The following is an 18,330-nucleotide window of genomic DNA, read 5'->3' as shown; positions in this document are numbered from 1 at the left end:
CTTTCTTTTCCAAAGGTTACTTTGTAATAGAATAAGGATACTACTGATTAAAAAGAAGGTAGTTTAGAGGAGGTCCAAAGTGATATATAAGCAGGCAAGGTGCTTGCTTTGCACACAGCCAATCAGGTTCTCTCCATGGCCACAACATATGTTTCCCCAAGCCCTCCCAGGAGTGATCTCTGGACATAAATCTTCTGGCTTAATTCTCTAAACTCAAGCATTAATAGAAGTGGCCCAAAATAAAAAATAAATAACTACAAATGATTAGACTAACAGATAAAGTTGGCTGTGTTTGAGAAAGCTATTCACTAGTTATATAACTTCATTTTCACTCTGTAGTTAATCATGTACTGGAATACTGAGAAATCTATATTTGTCTATTAAAATAACTCAAGCATCAGATAAGAATAGAAGCTGAAGAAGTTGTAGGATATCTGCTAATAGAATATTATAAATTTTTGTTTGTTTTGGGGCCCCGTCACTAATGCTCAGTTCCAATAATCCAGCATTGGGTCATACCCAACAGTGCTCAGGGTTACTCCTGGCTCTGCACTCAGGAATCACATCTGGTGGTGCTCAGGGAGCCATATAGGATGCTAGATATTAAACCCTGGTTAGTTATACAAGACAAACACTCTCTACCCATTGTGCTATTGCTCTAGCCCCAACATTCTGAATTTTTAACTATAATAATAGTTATTTACAACTCAGGTTTTTTTGCACCATGATTATAAACATGTTTGTAGTTGGGTTTTAGTCATAAAAGGTACACCTCTTTCACCAGTGCAACTTTCCCATCACCAATGCTCCCATCTTACAACATAAGTTTAATAAGATCTCTGGAATGATTTGTAAGTAAAATAAATCCAACTTATTGTAAAATTCTGAACACATGCAATATTAATTTATATAGTTAAATTTCTGAATTTATATCTCAGCCCCATTGTTGTCTTTGAATTAAGCGTGTACACTCTCTCACACACATACACAAATAGCAGAGCATCTCAAAAGTCATCTTGATAAAAACTAAGGACTTTTATATATCAAATATTAATCTAGGTATTGGGGTTGAAGGACACTGACAATAAATTAATTAAATAACAGTTCAAAAGGCTGAAGTAATAGGACTGATTTCTGTGCAGTAATCCCAAGTCCAATTCCTGCATCGCACAGTCCTTTAAGCATCACTGGGTTCCATCCAGGAGGCCTCCAAAACACTATCAGATGTGGCTCACATATTGCTGTAACACAGGGCCTGCGAATTACTACATCCTCAAAACTGAAGCTCCAACCTAATGTGCAGAGAATTACTGGAAGGGACTCACCAACCCCATGAACTCTAGTTCTAAAAGGAAAAGATGGAGGAGATGACTAAATATTTTCAAGCAGTGATTCATGAAATTAAAAAAATAAAAGAAAAAATGAATTAGTATACTGAGATATGAGAAGCTATTTAAATGAATGTATTAAGGAAACCCTCTCTGAGTTCAGGTCATTTAAACTGAGTACTGAAAGATAAGAAACTATCCATGTAAAGATATAATATGTTCTATAGCTATACACAAAAGAGACCAGTTACACCAGCAGACCAGGGGTCTAAAGATAGAGGTATGGGATACATGCTGGGAACAGTGGCAAGGGAAGTGGTGGTAACACAAAATGGACCTGTTACACTGGTAGACCAGGATGCTAAGGGTGGAGGTATAGGTACATGCTTGGAATTATGGTGGACGAAGGTCAATACTGGTGATGGGATGGCCTAATTCACTGTCACTATATGACTGAAATACAACTATGAAAAACTTGTAATTCGCAATGGTTTCAAAAAAAATTTTTAAATAAGATACACAGATGTACAAATATTTAACCAAAATTGATTAAGATAGTTAAGCATTTGACCAAAGAATGTTTTCTTCTCCTACTAATGATTACTAGTTTTTTTAAATATAATTTTTCACAGTAATATTCCAGGTACATATTTACATTGAATCAGGGGAATTCACACCACCGAATTGTCCTCCCACAACCGCTCCCATCCTGCCTCCCATATCCTCCACTCACCCCCCCCCAGGGGCTGCTAAAATGCGTGGTCCCTTCTGTGTCTAGTTAATTACTTAGTGGTCTTATAACTGTTTGGTCTTGGTGCCTCCATTACTGCCCCCTCCACTTGGGAGGCGGGACTAGAAAGATCAAGTTATGTGGTTTTGTTTGAGGAAGAGAAAAGTAATAAAATGGGGTAAAAATTGACTACGCCGACTATGAGCAGAGTCATTCTAGAGGCCCTAATCCTTGGTTTGAGGGACAATGGGGAAAAGAAGAAGGTGAAACATCACAGCAGTTCAAAAAGAGGAATCAAATAAGATATCCAGTGAACACTGCAGCCATAAAAATATGCACCACATAGTTGCCATGGTCTTGAGATAGGAAACATGACTAGGCGCAAGGAGGAAGAAGAGAAAAGAAGAAAGAAAAAGTAAATATATAATTAAAAAATGGACAACTACTTCAATATCTACCCCAAAACAAAGAAATCTATCAAAACTAGATTAAAAATAATAAAAAATTAAAAAATTTAAAAAAGGATTATTTAGTGTTTTTTGTCTCTTCCCCCACCCACCCATTGGCACAGTAAATTTTGAGGTCATCCAAAATGGGAATCCCCTTGGCCTAAGAGATACAGGGTTTCCCTACCCTTGGAATATATTGTCATGGGATTATCTATAGACTTCTTTCACGTTCATTTACTCTCCCCTTGGTGTTTTTGTGCCGTATGAAAGACTTCTGCTCCGATCTGGATGATAAAAACTGACCTCTAAATCTAGAGGTCTCAGTCTGTGTACAGGTCAAGGAGTGGAACTTATGATGAAGACTTTCTTTGTGATTTTAGAAGTTCTGTTTCCTCAATGTCATTTTAATCTGTCTTCTGTGGTTAGTGGTCTTGGCCTTTGCACTGAAACTCGGTTGGAGCCTGGGATATCGTCTTTCGTTATGTTTTCAGAAGACCCGTTTAGTTGCAATTGCCTCAGTCAGGACTCTGGAATTAGAGGTCATGATTGTTGTGCAGGACGTAGACCAAACCCTAGACTAGGGCTTTCTTGTTGGTCCCAAAATACATACTGCCCGGTCATGGTTCTATCAGCCAGTCATCTGTAGATCATGTTCTTGGCTTTTGCACAGCCCAGTGTGGTAAGTCTTCCAATTTTGTTTTATCATTAGTTGGTAACCTGTTCTTATGTCCATTTTTTCCCAATTTCCTCCTTGTCAGGATATCATATTAGAACTGGCACATGTTGGAGATCGAGTAGTATTCAGGATGTCCCAGGTGGGCTTTGGTTCCTGTAGCTGTTGTGAAGAACTGTGTCGATTCTATGTCTGGGGTTCAGGATTGAAGTCTGGATGGTCGGTGTATAATCTTCTGGAGTCTAAGATGGATCCACATGACATATTTTCAAGGTGGGATATTCCCCTGTATTGTAAATAAGTATGAGTTCTTATCTATAGTAGATAAGAGCTTATTTATATACACGGGAATTTCCCCTTTTTTTAGTGTGCCTTTGCAGGAAGAACTGGTGCTTCATTATATTGCCGGTGCATTTGGGGGTGAAAAGAACAGAGAAACAAGTCACACATCCAAAAAACATAAAAATAGAAATAAAAAATATATATTTGCTCACATATGTATAGTGAAAAATGATTTTAAGTAAAATGAAATAAAAAATAAAGAGGTACTGTTATACAGGTCTTATACTTATGATGGAAGTATATGTTTTCCCATTGCCTTTTGAGATTTTCTTGTGGGGTGTGGGTACCCAGGCACCTTTTTCTCACACACCCTGCCCTTCCTGAGATTGGTGAAAAATTTGAGGGGGGGGTCTTGTGTAAAGTTCTTGCAATGGGAGTCCTTTTAGAGCTAAGTCTGGTATCCAGCAACAGTCCACATTAGGATTACTAGTTTTAAGCAATAAATATTTTATTTATTTTGTTTTATTTTTGTTTTTTGGGGGTCACATCCGAAAGTACTCAGGGGTTACTTCTGGCTCCATGCTCAGAAATCGCTCCTGGCAGGCACTGGGGGCCATATGGGATGCCAGAATTTGAACCAATGACCTTCTGCATGAAAGGCAAACGCCTTACCTCCATGCTATCTCTCTGGCCCCTAAGCAATAAATATTTTATATGGAGTCTATGAAATTGTTATCCCACTGGCCTCTGTTATTTCTCTTGTTTGTCTTTCTTAATCCTCAATGTTCCCTACTTCATACCTGTTTATCTCAGACCTTTCTCTCCTTGGCAAGCAACTCTAAAAAATGATTAAATCATGCAGGTGGCTGCAGCATGAACAGAACTGGAGATACTATGTTAAGTGAAATATGAGTTAGAAGAACAAATACCAGAATACAAAAAGGCAAAACAAGAGAATAGACAGTCCTGAACATTGACAGACTCTGGGCATTAGAATACCAAACCAACTGTCAAATGAGTGGGGGTTCGGTGAAGGACAGAGGTAAATAAAGCAGACTAAGAAGAAGAAACATAGGGACTGGAGGATGGGCACTGGTAGTGATGGGTGTTGCATGTCAATATCATAAACTTTAACACTGTTGTTACTATCTAACAATAGTAATATAATAAATAAAATTCAATTTAAAGATATAATTAAGGTCATTTCAATTCATTGGATGTTTTAAAGTTGAATAAAATGTTAAATTCTTAAGAAACAAAGAAAGACAGTGTGGCTCAAAGTTACAAAGCAAAAGTAGAAAAAGAATGATAGGATTAGGAAGAAACTGTAATGACAAGTGACCGAATTCAGATGCTTATAGACAGGAAGAACACTAAGTAATTTATAATTCCTAACTTTGTGTCTAAGGAACAACAACAACAAAAAAAAAATACAAGAAAGAAAAATGGATTTTCTCTGTTTTATTGAGGGTAGATAGTGGCATCACACTTGACAGAACTTACTAGTGGCTTCACTTTGCTCTGTACTCAGGAATTACTCCTGGTAGTGCTTGGGTTCGATCCCCAGCATCCCATATGGTCCCTTGAGCCTGCCAGGAGCAATTTCTGAGCACAGAGCCAGGATTAACCCCTGAACGCCACCAGGTGTGACCCAAAAACCAAAGAAAAAATAGGATAACATCTAAATTTGACTGGCAAATTTGCTGACCCCTATTCTAGAGTCTCTAAAGATTTTTTTTTCATTTTGAGACACCATAATTTATAAGTTGTGATATGTTGTGTATGTAAACATTTAAATGGGATTATTAAGTTACTGACCCTCCCCTGCTGTGAGCCAATTCTGTTGCAGTCTTCAGCACCTGCAAACAGATCCTTCGTGGAGTTCAGGAAAAAATTCCACGGGGAGAGAGTGGGTACACGGAATAGCGAATGAACGGAACAATATTGTAGAAATGAATGAGTCCACACAGAATGTATGGGGACTTGCATCTGAAAAGATGAAGACAAATTTATTTTTTGAGCTGGCTGCCTTTAAAAGGTTGAGGCTTGGAATGTAGGGTGCAAATTCTTGACATCAAAGAAACTGGGAAAAGAATGAAGGACCCTGGCTTAAATTAGCATATTAAGAACTGATACTGAAGGTGAAAAGAAGTTTTGTTTTGGGTTCACTTTGTTTTTGGGTAAGCAGAAGAAACCAGGTAATTTTCAGGGAAGTGGGAAGAGAGAGGAATGTTTTAGAGTTTTAGGGAGAAAACTGAAAATTGTTTTACTATGAGCTAAGTTTTTGGAAAAACCTGATCTTGGCGCCAAAGTAGCAAAAATTACAGGGAGCTGTTAAGTGGGAGACTTTTGGCGGGATTTGTACTGTCCTCCTTTGTTAGAAAGAATTTACTAAGGCCTGATTTTTAATATTGGTTAAAAATAAAGAGAGAGATAGTTACAGCCACTATTGGAATTATGGCCAAACAATCCACGCAAAGGGTCAAGTGATTTTGACTGCTCTAAGCGGGCCTTTTTGACAAATAATTCCTTTTCAGGAGAGCACTACACTTTCTGGTGTGTGCCCCTCCTGAGTGGGATGTGGCACTCCCCTGATCCTTCAAAGAGACTCCAGAAAGGTTTTGTAGCAGGCGAGAAGAAGCACCTTTTCTTTATTTTTGTTGTTGTTGTTGTTGTTGGTGTTTGGTTTTGGGGTCACACCCGGCAATGCTCAGGAGTTACTCCTGGCTCTATGCTCAGAAATCACTCCTGGCAGACACCGGGATTCGAACCAATGACCTGCATGAAAGGCAAACGCCTTATCTCCATGCCATCTCTCTGGACCCATTTTTCCTTTCAAGTCCAGGTAGACCAGAAAGCCCATCTTTGAGGGCATTGAATTAGGCCCTTATTTTGGAGAAAGAAGCATATACCCCCTGCACAGTGGGGGGCCACTGCAATGATGATCAATAGGCATCTAAACTTAATCCAAGTTCTTAGTCCAGGCAGAAGTCCATATGAGGTCTGAAATTAATGTCCCTGTTCGGGCACCATAATGTTGCAAGTCAGATTCTGAAGAGGTTGACTGATGGAGGGATGGAGGATGAGGCCTTTCTCCTCCAGCTCAGACCACACGTCTGTTACCCTGTTCAGTCAGCGGTTCTGAGGTGAATACGGCGGGAAGAAAGCCAACAGGCAGTCAGGCTTCCAAAGAAAACAGCTCTTTATTCAGTGAAGAGGCCGAAGCCAAAAGGCCTAAGGCTAGGCCCCAGGAAGCAATCCTCTCGCCTTTCACAGACCCTTGCTTTTATGCCCCCAAATCAGGTACCACCCAATGATGGGATCAGGTACCACCCAATGGTGGGAGCAGAATTAGGTACCACCCTAGGGTAGGGCACAATCACCAGTCAGGGTAGGGTCAGAAACTTAATAATCCCATTTAAATGTTTACATACACAACAGTGATAGTGTTTCATCATAGGATTTCTCATACCAACACCACATACTTCATCTATGGCCACTTCCCTCTATTATTGTTTCAGGGTATCTCCCACCACCCCCTACCTCTTGATCCTTTGTGTGTTCAGTTCTTTTGATCATTTCTTAGGGTCTATTGCCCTTGGCCATTTGTTCTCTTTATATGTATGTATGTGTATGTGTGTGTGTGTGTGTGTGTATATATATATATATATCTTTATAACCCATGTTTGAGAATGAGAGAACATTCTGTATCATTCCTCTTCTTCTGACTGACCTCAATTAGCATGATACACTCTAGTTCTATCCATGTAGTATCAAACTGCCTAATTTCATCATTTCATCTTTTCTTAAAACCAAGTAGTATTCCATTGTGTATACATAGCAAAGTTTCTTATCCAGTCATCTAGTTTTGGGCACTGGGCTGTTTTCCAATAGAATGTTCCTTATCTATTTAGTTTATTTTTATTAAGTTTAGTTTTATAAAAACTATTTTTATTGTAACACCACAGTCCCTCTTTAAGATGAATGCGGACATTCTCTAAGAACATGGAAAGTAATGAAAAATGATGAATGCCTAAGATTTAACAGAATAAATAACTAAAAAAGGAGTGTAGAAATGGGGGGGGGAATTCAAACTAAAAGAGACATAAGGATGGTAGTGGAAGGTTATTGTCACTTTTGAGTTGAGAGGAAGTAAGTTTGTATATTAATATATATTTTAATACTTACAATTCTTAAGCTATAATAAATAGAATATTTTAAAAGAACTTTCCCATAGTTACTTTATTGACTACCAAAGCTAACAGGAAAGACAGTCTCCATGAAATATTAAACTTACAAATATTTAATACATAAATTAATTTGCACATCCTCAACTAATACATGGTGTCAAAGAGACTCCTGAACTGCTTTTATTATCTCACTTCCCTCATAATTCACACAGATTGTTTCTCAGTAATTTTATTCTTTATTTCAGAACTCTGGTTACTAGGCAATAGACCATTAATGCAGCACATATATCTTCCTGAAGTCTAAATAAAGAATATAATGAAGCTACAGGACAAAAAAGAATCAGTTGTAGAATACATTTCTCCAAAATCTGGTTGATTTTATCAACAACTTAATAGAAGACTATTCTCATATAAAGTTTCATATTGAGGGAGGTATTGATAAAATCATAGAATTAAGTGAATAGGTTACTGCATTATGAAAGAACATGTTTGCCACAGTCAAAATATAATAAACTGGAGGAATGAAATCAATCTTCAAAATGATTGCTTCTTAAGTCATGGGTGCAAAAAGTGGATAATTTTATGGATGAGTGTTAGGTTAAAATGGAGTTTAAAGAATTGTATTGTTTCTTGCTCAAAAAATGCCACTTCTGTTTAATTCATTTCCCTTTGCATTGTTCCTTACTTAGATCAGAATTTCATCTCTGCACGTCTAGTGTAAAATGATTCTCGATTTATTGCTTTCTTTTTATAATTTGCCAGGTTTATCAGGATCTTTAAAATGATCTCTAAATAATATTTTATCATGGTATGAATGTACTTTAAATTTTAGAATCATCTATAAAAATATTTCCCAAAGATTTTTTACCTTCCCCCTTTGTATGATCTTAATGTACTAAAATTTCTCAGTAATGTACATTCATCCTCTGCCTTGCATAACTTCTCTTCAGCTTCTGACAAACAAATACTTGTTTTGGTCATCTGGTGATAAAGATTTTCCCAGACCTAAAAAGCACTTTTTCACTCTTGTTTACATCCTAAATGATGGTAAGGATATAATACCTCCTCGTTCAAGATTATCCAGTTATATTATATGTTTATTGATCTGTCTCCCTCTGATTAATTATTCATTTTACATACAACAACACTTATAGACTCACCACTTTATTCCTATTGTCCTGTTCACATTGGGCACAGAATTAATGGTTACTGAATAAAGTGACAATCATAAAAAATCTCCAGTGATATTAAAATTGTTTCACATCAAAATTTGTTCAAGAACTGCTTCTTCTTATATAAGATCTATTTCTAAATTAACATGGATTATAGATACTCTAACTCAGTATTTCTGAAAAAGGGTCCAAGACCCAAACATTTTAATTAGCATCCTAGGTATTTTGTAGCAGACAGTCAACAGACAAGAGTTTTAAAAACTCTTCACTAATAATATCTCCTTGTTAGGCAAAACTATAAGCATAGAACATGGGTAGTGCTCAGAGCTTACTGATGGCTCTGCACTCAGGGATGATTTCCAGTAGTGCTAAGGACACCACTTATGATGCCAGGAATTTAACTAAGGCTAGGTATAAGGCAAACATCTTAATTTCTCTACTAACTCTATTTCTTCAGTATTTTTCTGTATAGTCATATTGTGCAGCAATCACAATCTAAACACCTAATTTAGAATTTAATTTTTATTATTACAAGGAGAAACTCCAGTAGACACTGAACATCACACCACTGCCCTTGTCTGAAATAACTACTATTCTATTTCTATGTCTGTTTGCCTATTGAATATTTCCTATTTGATTGACTTATTTTTTCTATTTCTAATTTCACAGTTTGTATTTTATCATGACTCATCCTAAATCTATACTAGATCTATAAAATAATATCTATAATATAAAATATATTTATATGATATACATTTATTAGCTATTTTATTGTCTTTGTTACTAATTTATTTAGAATTTTTACATCAATATTGTGCTGCATATTGTCTTTTTGTTAGTCATTTCTGGTGGTACTCAGGGGACTATACAGGATGCCAGGGACCAGGTTGGCTGCATGCAAGGCAGATTAAAAAGTCTTTTGTGCATTTTTTATTGGAATTAGGTAAGAATGTTAATGTACTATTTCATAAGATAAATTTAGAATTTTTTTTCATTATCAAGTCTATAGAGCAATTTATAAAACTTTGGATTTAACCTCAGTGAGACTGTTCAGTCAGAGTTCTATAAAGGACTTTCAATGACTTCATTTCTTCTATTGGTTTTTCTTTTTCTTTTTTTCTTTAATTTGGTAAATTTTATTTTTCTGCAAAATATATATTTCCAAATATTCTAAATGCATTTTAGAATGTTGAAAAAAAAACTTTCCATTATTTGTAATATCTATAAATGTGATTACCGTGTTTTCCAGAGTATAAGACGACCCCCTATTTTTCCTGTTAAAATATAGGGTTTGAGCACCAGAAAGCCACATACCAGCGATGACACCCGGAGGCTGGATGGGGTGCAGCACTCGGTAATTCACCTCTGTGTGCCCTGAAATGAATCAGGACAAGCAGAGGACTGAGTGATGACCCTTGGCAGCTGGATGGGATGCGATAGTAAGAGGGGGGGTGGATTACTAGTCCCTGAAGCTAGAGTAAGTTTCAGCATGCTGTATATCGGTGTATAAGACTACCCCTAACTTTTAAGAAGATTTTTCTTGGGTTAAAAAGTTGTCTTATATGCCAGAAAGTAAGGTATTTTTCTCATTTCTTAGTGGGTTCATTTGTGCTTTCTGCCATGTTCTGATCTAGTTATATTTATGGCATATTATTTATATTTCAAGGTCTAATACTTGAATTCACATATAACTTTACCCTTTTATGGTTTCTCAATATACTAACTTCTACTTTATTTTATTTAATTTCCTCCTAACTACCTTTTAATAACATTAAGTATTACACTTTAGTTCATTTATGATCAAGTTTTCTTATTCAGTCATATTAACACCTAACTATTTATCCATGTAACCTGTTTTTATAGCTAATCTCTATCATATTTATATAATAGGACATTTTGATACTCTCATTTTATTGAGTTTAAATTTATTAGAAAACATAATTTTCTCTGTATTATTTTATTTTATGATAGTTATAGATGTTTGGGTGCAGTATATAAGGTCATTTTTTGTGATTGTCCTCAAAGAAGTTAAAAAGTCATAAAATAAAATGCCTATTTTTATTTTATAATACAAAATGTAATAAAAATCAAATGAAACTACCTTGTAAATCTACTTTGTTCTTATACTTTTCATATACTTAGTTTACTATTTTGTCTTCTTTTTTATTTTTTTATTTATTAATAAGCCACAAAAGGTAAGATAAAATATTAACTTGAACCATCTTTTTCTGCCTCACAAATTGAGGGAGAAATAATGGAGGGCACCAAGACCAAATAGTCATATGAACATTGAGTAGAAATTAAAAAATGATCAGACTTAAACACCAAATCCAAAGCCAACTACAACCGAATCGATACCCAATCTACAACAAGCTAGACACAAAAGGGACACCACTTATACTAGCAGCAGAGGGGGCAAAGGAGGGGCAATATGGGATGCATGCTGGGAACAGGGGTGGAGGGAGGACAACATTGATGTAGGAATGTCCCTGATTCAATGTCACTATGTACCTAAAATACTACTTGAATGATTTATAATCTACTTTGGTAAAAATAAAAATTATTAATATTTTTTTTTGGTTTTTGTGTCACACCCAGTGGCGCACGGGGGTTACTCCTGGCTATTTGCTCAGAAATCACTCCTGGCAGGCATGGGGGACCACATGGGATGCCAGGATTCAAACCGACCACCTTAGGTCCTGGGATGGGCTGCTTGCAAGGCAAACGCCACTGTGCTGTCTCTCTGGCCCCAATAAATTTTTTTAAATCAAAAAATATATTTTGGTTGCTGTCTCTATAATTTTCTTAGCATTTCTAACAAAAATAAGAATTATAAGATTATAATAATATATTTGTATATAATAATATAAAATAATAAGAATGTTGTATTAGAGTCTAATCATATTTATTGTATATTTATTTAAAACTGTTTATTGATAATAGCAATATTCTTTTGAAGTTTATTTTTGCCATAAATTATATTTAAATAAAACTACTACCAATTCCAGTATCATTTTATCCTCATAATTTCCCATAAAGAGTCTTGAGAACAGAGTATATAAATTTTTGAATTTTAATGATTATCAATGCCTTAATATTTGAATAATGGTCTGTTAAAGTATACATTTTATGGGTTCTACATTCTAGACTTGAAGACTACTAAAATCTATCTCTAAGTATCAATGTTACCCTGCTACAATCTGAGGAAAGTCCAATTATTTTCTGGATTTGTTTCTATTTTTTAAGTGATTTGACTTTATAGTCTACCTTTCTGAATAATTCATTATCTTTGATTTTCATAATATTAATAGCATTATACTAATATTTACTATTCATTAGTCAACATAAACTAAACTGTTATAATAGTCTCAATATTGGTGGCTCAAAAAATAGAAATTGATTTCTTGCTCATGAGGCTTCTAATCTACAAAGACATCTGATCGCTGAGCATTGTAGTCACAGGTAAAATGGAAAAGATAGATGATAGATAGGTAGATAGATGATAGATAGATAGATAGATGATAGATAGATAGATAGATAGATAGATAGATAGATAGATAGATAGACAGATTGATAGATGAGTTTTTATAGGTTATGTCTAGCAGTGGAATATAAATTTTATGTTTAAATCCATTGACTAGAATCAGCCACATGATACACAAGGACTAAAAGATGCAGTGGATTTTGACTACATCGAAGTAGAAATTTACAAAACAAAATACCAGCAAGTGCATAAGATAGAAAGACATAAAATGCCAGATGCCTCCAGGCATCTAGAATATGTATATTTACTCCCATTTTGTTTTGTTAACTTTTTATGGTTATAATTAAGGTGATGATCTATTTTTGGTATATTACTATTTGTGGTCATGATGTTCAGTTACCATGCCTCACACCACCTTAAAGTGCCCAAGGCCCTTTATCAAAGTCCTTCTTTCTCTTAAAGTCTGTCTCTTCCTTCTCCTTCATTCTGTGATCCCTACCCCTAGTTTGGTAATCTCAGATTTGTACTTTTTTTTAAAAAAAAATCTTTATTCCCCCCTGCCGCAAATATTTACCAATCTGAAGAAGGTCAGGGGGTGGGTTAGGAAGATGCCTGGGAACCCACACACCACAAGAAAAACCCAAAAGACAATGGGAAAAACTGTACTTCCAACATAGGCATAAGACCTGTAATACACCACCTCTTTACCTGCCCTCCCCCAAATGTAAGGTAGTCTTTTGCACCACTTTGGTCCCATAAAAATTTCGCTAACTCATTTTATTTCTTTTTTTTTTAATTTATTTATTTATCTTTTTTTTTAAATGTTTGTCCTTCATATATATTTGTGAGCACATACAGTTTCAATCCCCCCCCCCTTTTTTTTTCTTCGTTTTTTGGTAGGTGACCTGTGGCTGTTATCCCATCAGTCCACCCACGAATACACAGACATTATAATGTAGCACCACTTCCCCCTACAAAGGCACACTAAGTAAAGGGGAAATTTTACATTTAAAAAAAAAAATAAAAGAGAGCTCTTATCTACTAGAGATAGGAACTCATAGTTATTTAAAATATAGGGATATCTCCTGCCTTGAAAATATGTCATGTGGAATCAAATTAGACCTCAGGTGATTAGATACCATTCATCCAGCCTTGAACCCTGGATCTCCAACATAGAAACGGCACAGCTCTCCACAACAGCTGCAGGAAACAAACTCCATCCAGGACGGCCTTAATACGACGAGACCAACAACAAGGCCCACCTCTAACATGATATCCTGACAACGGGGAAAATGCGATCATTTTGACCTTAGAGCAGATTAGCCTACCTTACCAACTAACGACAAGACAAAACCAGAAGTCTTGGCTCCCTTTGGTAGGACAAAAACCCAAGATCGGGATTTACAGATGACTGGCTGCTTGATTCACGACCAGACTGTATACATCTTGGGACCAATAAATAAGCCCTAGTTTAGGGTTTGAACTATGACCTGCACAAGAATCATGATCCCCAGCCCCAAAGATCCGGCAGAGACAATTGTAACGGAATGGGGCTTTTGGGAGCACAAAGAAAGACGCTATCCTAGGTGCCACCCTAGGCTCAGTGCAAAGACCAAGATCATCAACCACAGAAGATGGGTTAAAATGACACTGAGGTAACAGAACCTCTAGAACCACAAAGACTGACTTCATCATAAGTCCCACCTCAGGATCTGTACAGATACTGAGACCTCTAAACACAGAGCAGAAGTCTTCCACACACCAAAGGAAAAAAAAAACAAAAAAAAAAAAAAAAAAAAAAACACCACCGGGAAAGTAAAGGATCCTGAGCAATGTCTAGAGTTGATCCCATGACAGTATGCTCCAAGGACGGAGAAATCCCATATCTCTTAGGCCAAGTGAATTCTTTTTCGAATGACCCCAATATTTACTGTGCCAGTGCAGGAGGGAAAAAAACAAAAATACAAAAAGCACAAAACCTTGGTTATTTTTTTGATATAAATATATATAGTACCTTCATTTATTATTGTTATTATTATTTTTGATTTACCAATCTATTTTGGTCGATTTCTCTGTTTGGGTGTGATTATTGAAAGTGTAGTCCCCAATTATACTTATTTTTTTTATTTTTTTTCTCTTCCTTTCTTCTCTTTCGTTATGTGCTATGCCATGTTTCTTAATTCAAGACCATGGTGTGATTTTTGTTTGTCTGTTTTTGTTTTATTTTTTTTTCTACTTGTTTGTTTGTTTGTTTTGTCTGCTCTGTGTGGTGCTTATCGAAATAGCTGGAGCCCTCACTGGATATTTGACACTTCTTTTGGTACTAGTGGAGTGTTTCACCTACTTTTTCTCCATCTCCCAGAGTGATGATGAGAGCCTTTAGAAGGACTCCGCCCATTTTCGGGGTATTAGACTCTTACCCCAGTTTATTGCTTTTTTCTCCTTCAAACAAAACCACGCAACTTGAACTAGCTAGTCCTGACTCCAGATAGAGGGGGAAATAAGGGAGGCATCAGGACCAAACAGGTGCAAGACTACTAAGTAGTGGGTTAGATACAGAGGGGACCACATATTCTAGCCGCCCTGGGGTGAGGGAAAAGGAAAAGGGAGGTAGGATAGAAACGGAGGCGTAGGGATGACAATTTGGCGATGGGAATCCCCCCTGATTTTATGTAAATATGTACCTAAAATATTATTGTCAACAATATGTAAGCCATTATGATCAAAATAAAAATTTATATTAAAAAAAAAAGAAAAAAAAATCTTTATTTAAGCACCATGATTACAAATATGTTTGTAGTTTGGTTTCAGTTATAAAAGAGAACACCCACCTTCACCAGTGCAAGCTACCCACAACCAATGCCCCCCAACTCCCTCCTCCCCCACCCCCTCCCTGTATTTGAGACAGGCATTCTATTTCTCTCACTCACTACCATTGTCATGATATTTGTCAATGTAGTTATTTCTCTATCTAAACTCACCACTCTTTGAGGTAAGCTTCATACCATAGGTCGGTCATTCCAGCCCTGATATCTATTGTCTCTGGCTATTATTACAATAATGTCTTTTATTTTTTTAAATCCCATAGATGAGTGAAACTATTCTGTCTATCTCTCTCTGACTAATTCCACTCAGCATAATAGTTTCCATGTCTATCCATGTATAAGAAAATTTCATGACTAAATTTTTCCTAATGGCTGCATAGTATAACATTGTATATTTGTACCAGTTTCTTTAGCCACTCATCTGTTGTTGGACATCTGGGTTGTTTCCAGATTATGCCTATTGTAAATAGTGCTGCAATTAATATATGTCGTTCCATTAATAGGAATTTCTATATTTCTAAAAGGAGGATGGACAGAAGGCCCACGAAAATACCATATTCTTAGTGTGGTTGTTGTTTCGAATACTCCCACAGAATATTTCACCAGAAGGCCTGCTGGGTAGCCTCTCCCCTACGTGGATGGCTAGTCAATTCCTTAAAGATATTTTTGAAATTCGTGTTATGGTACGGACATTATGCTTTCTTCATAACTAACATCTAAATGGCCTTTTTTCTTCTGCTGTGTGTATTACAGGCAAATATAGCCTTGATTAAATTTCCCTTTACCTGGACAATTTTAACACTAAATTAAAGACACTTAGTAACAACTTTTTTTCCTCCTCTGTCTTTAAAATGCAGTTTCTGCTTCTGGGGACATTCTCTATAGCAGCATTTTTCAACCACTGTTCCACAGCACACTAGTGTGCCGTGAGATATTGTCTGGTGTGCTATGGGGAAAATTCCAATTTCATCTGTAACACGTAGCTTCAGCTCACAAATAGACCAATCATTAGATTCTAATGATTTATTTCATAATAAAGCAATTATAAAATAATTTATTTGTGTTTGATTCCTATTCAAGAGAATTACTTTATATATAGGCACAGAGTTAAGTGTTTTTTAACATTTTCTAGTGGTGGTGTGCCTCGTGATTTTTTTTTTCATTAAAAAGTGTGCCTTTGCACAGAAATATTGAAAAACTTCTCTACGAGACCTCGTATTTGTTAACTCTAACCACAGAATTTAAATGGAAAAAAGTTTGGCCAGGATGTAGATTTGGGCTGTTAAACTTTTACAAGAAGAAAAATTACATCATTTTGATACATAGTTTTTCTCCTTCATATCGACCCTTAAACAATGAAACTACTTTCCTTCGAAAATAGGAACTTCATAGAGAAACTCTGCTCCTTACTAACCCTACTTTTACTCCTGAGGCTAGCCTGCCAGGAACTTCTTTAAGAGTTAAAATAAACCTTCTTCTTTGTAACTCAGGATTCTTACTTAATAGTATCCCCCTAGCCAGGTGAATTGTTTTACTGTTAATCTGTACTTTGCTTGTAAACGTTCTTCTTATCCCTGTGACTGGCAATTTTCCTCCTATATACTTGTCCCCCACATTAAAAAGTTTAGAACATGCTGTTTCTCTACATACATTGTGTGCCTCTCTTTTTTCTTATATTTCTTCACCGTTGCATTCACTCTCGTTTAGAGAACTCAAAGAAGTTCTCTAAAGCAACTGGACCCAAAAGCTACCCCGCAGCAAGTAAAGGTTTGAAGAAGTCATTTTTGTATATTTGTATTGTGTCTTTGAATTCCTAGGGTTTATCCTTAGAAGTGGCATAGCTGGAGCCTATAAGAGCTCAATTTAGAGTTTTTGAGGATCTCCATAATGTTGTTCCAGAAAGCCTGGACTAGACAGCATTCCCAACAGCAGTGAATGAGAGTTCTGTTCTCCCCACATCCCTGCCAGCATTTATTGTTCTTGTTCTTTGTGATGTGTGTCAGTCTTGGACCTCCATCTAACATCATGAACAAAGGTCAAATTTAAATGGATTAAAGACCTTGATATCAGACCCAGAACCATAAGGTATATAGAAGAACACGTAGGTAAAACACTCCATGACATTAAGACTAAAGACATCTTCAAGGAGAAAACATCACTGTCCAAACAAATAGAAGCAGAGATAAACAAATGAGACTATATTAAACTGAGAAACTTCTGCACCTCAAAGGAAATAGTGACTAGGATACAAAAGGCCACCCACAGAGAATGGGAGAAACTATTTACCCAAAACCCATTAGATTATGGGCTACTGTCAAAGATGTACGCGGTACTAACAGAACTTAACTGTTGCATTAAATAATTAACGATGGGGCTGGATGGCGGTGGATTTTTTTCCGTGCCATCCCAGTCCACGTGGCTCTGCAACCTCCATGCAGTTGGCGAGTCCCAGGCCCAGGTGGAATCACTCACTCACAGTCAGGCGTCAGAAAGCAACAACTTTATTCAAGCCCTAGCCACCACGTGTGTGTGGCCTATTCATAACCTTTCAAGCACAGCAATATTTTGCTAGCCCTGCATCTTATTTCCTGTTAGCCATCTTCCCTTTGGGCTCCATGCTGGTCAAAGACCAGAACACAGAAACCCAGAAGCCAGAGCGCACAGCAGCGCAGAAAGGGCAAAGAGCCAAAAGGGCAAAAAGCCAAAAGGGCCGAATTTCCTTCTCCAAGCCTTATCTAACATTTCCAAAACCCCTCCCAGGAATGGGAGGGTCTCGCAGGTAAGGTTACACCTACTATCCGGTTTCCAAGACCCCTCCCAGAAATGGGTGGGTCTCAGGGTCTAAAATAGGTACATCCACACTTAACTATAAAAAAAAAAGCCCATCAGGGCCGGAGAGATAGCATGGAGGTAAGGCGTTTGCCTCTCATGCAGAAGGTCATCGGTTCGAATCCCGGCGTCCCATATGGTCCCCCGTGCTTGCTAGGAGCAACTTCTGAGCATGGAGCCAGGAGTAACCCCTGAGCAACTGCCGGGTGAGACCCAAAAAAAAAAAAAAAAAAAAAAAAAAAAAAAAAAAAAAAAAAAAAAGCCCATCAAAAAATGAGGAAAAGAAATGAACAAACACTTCCTCAGACAAGAAATACAAATGGCCAAAAGGCACATGAAAAAATGCTCCACATCACTAATTATCAGGG

This window comes from Suncus etruscus, chromosome 3 (genome assembly GCF_024139225.1).
Source record: "Suncus etruscus isolate mSunEtr1 chromosome 3, mSunEtr1.pri.cur, whole genome shotgun sequence".
NCBI classification, from domain to species: Eukaryota; Metazoa; Chordata; class Mammalia; order Eulipotyphla; family Soricidae; genus Suncus; species Suncus etruscus.
Note: the sequence above shows the minus strand (reverse complement) of the source record.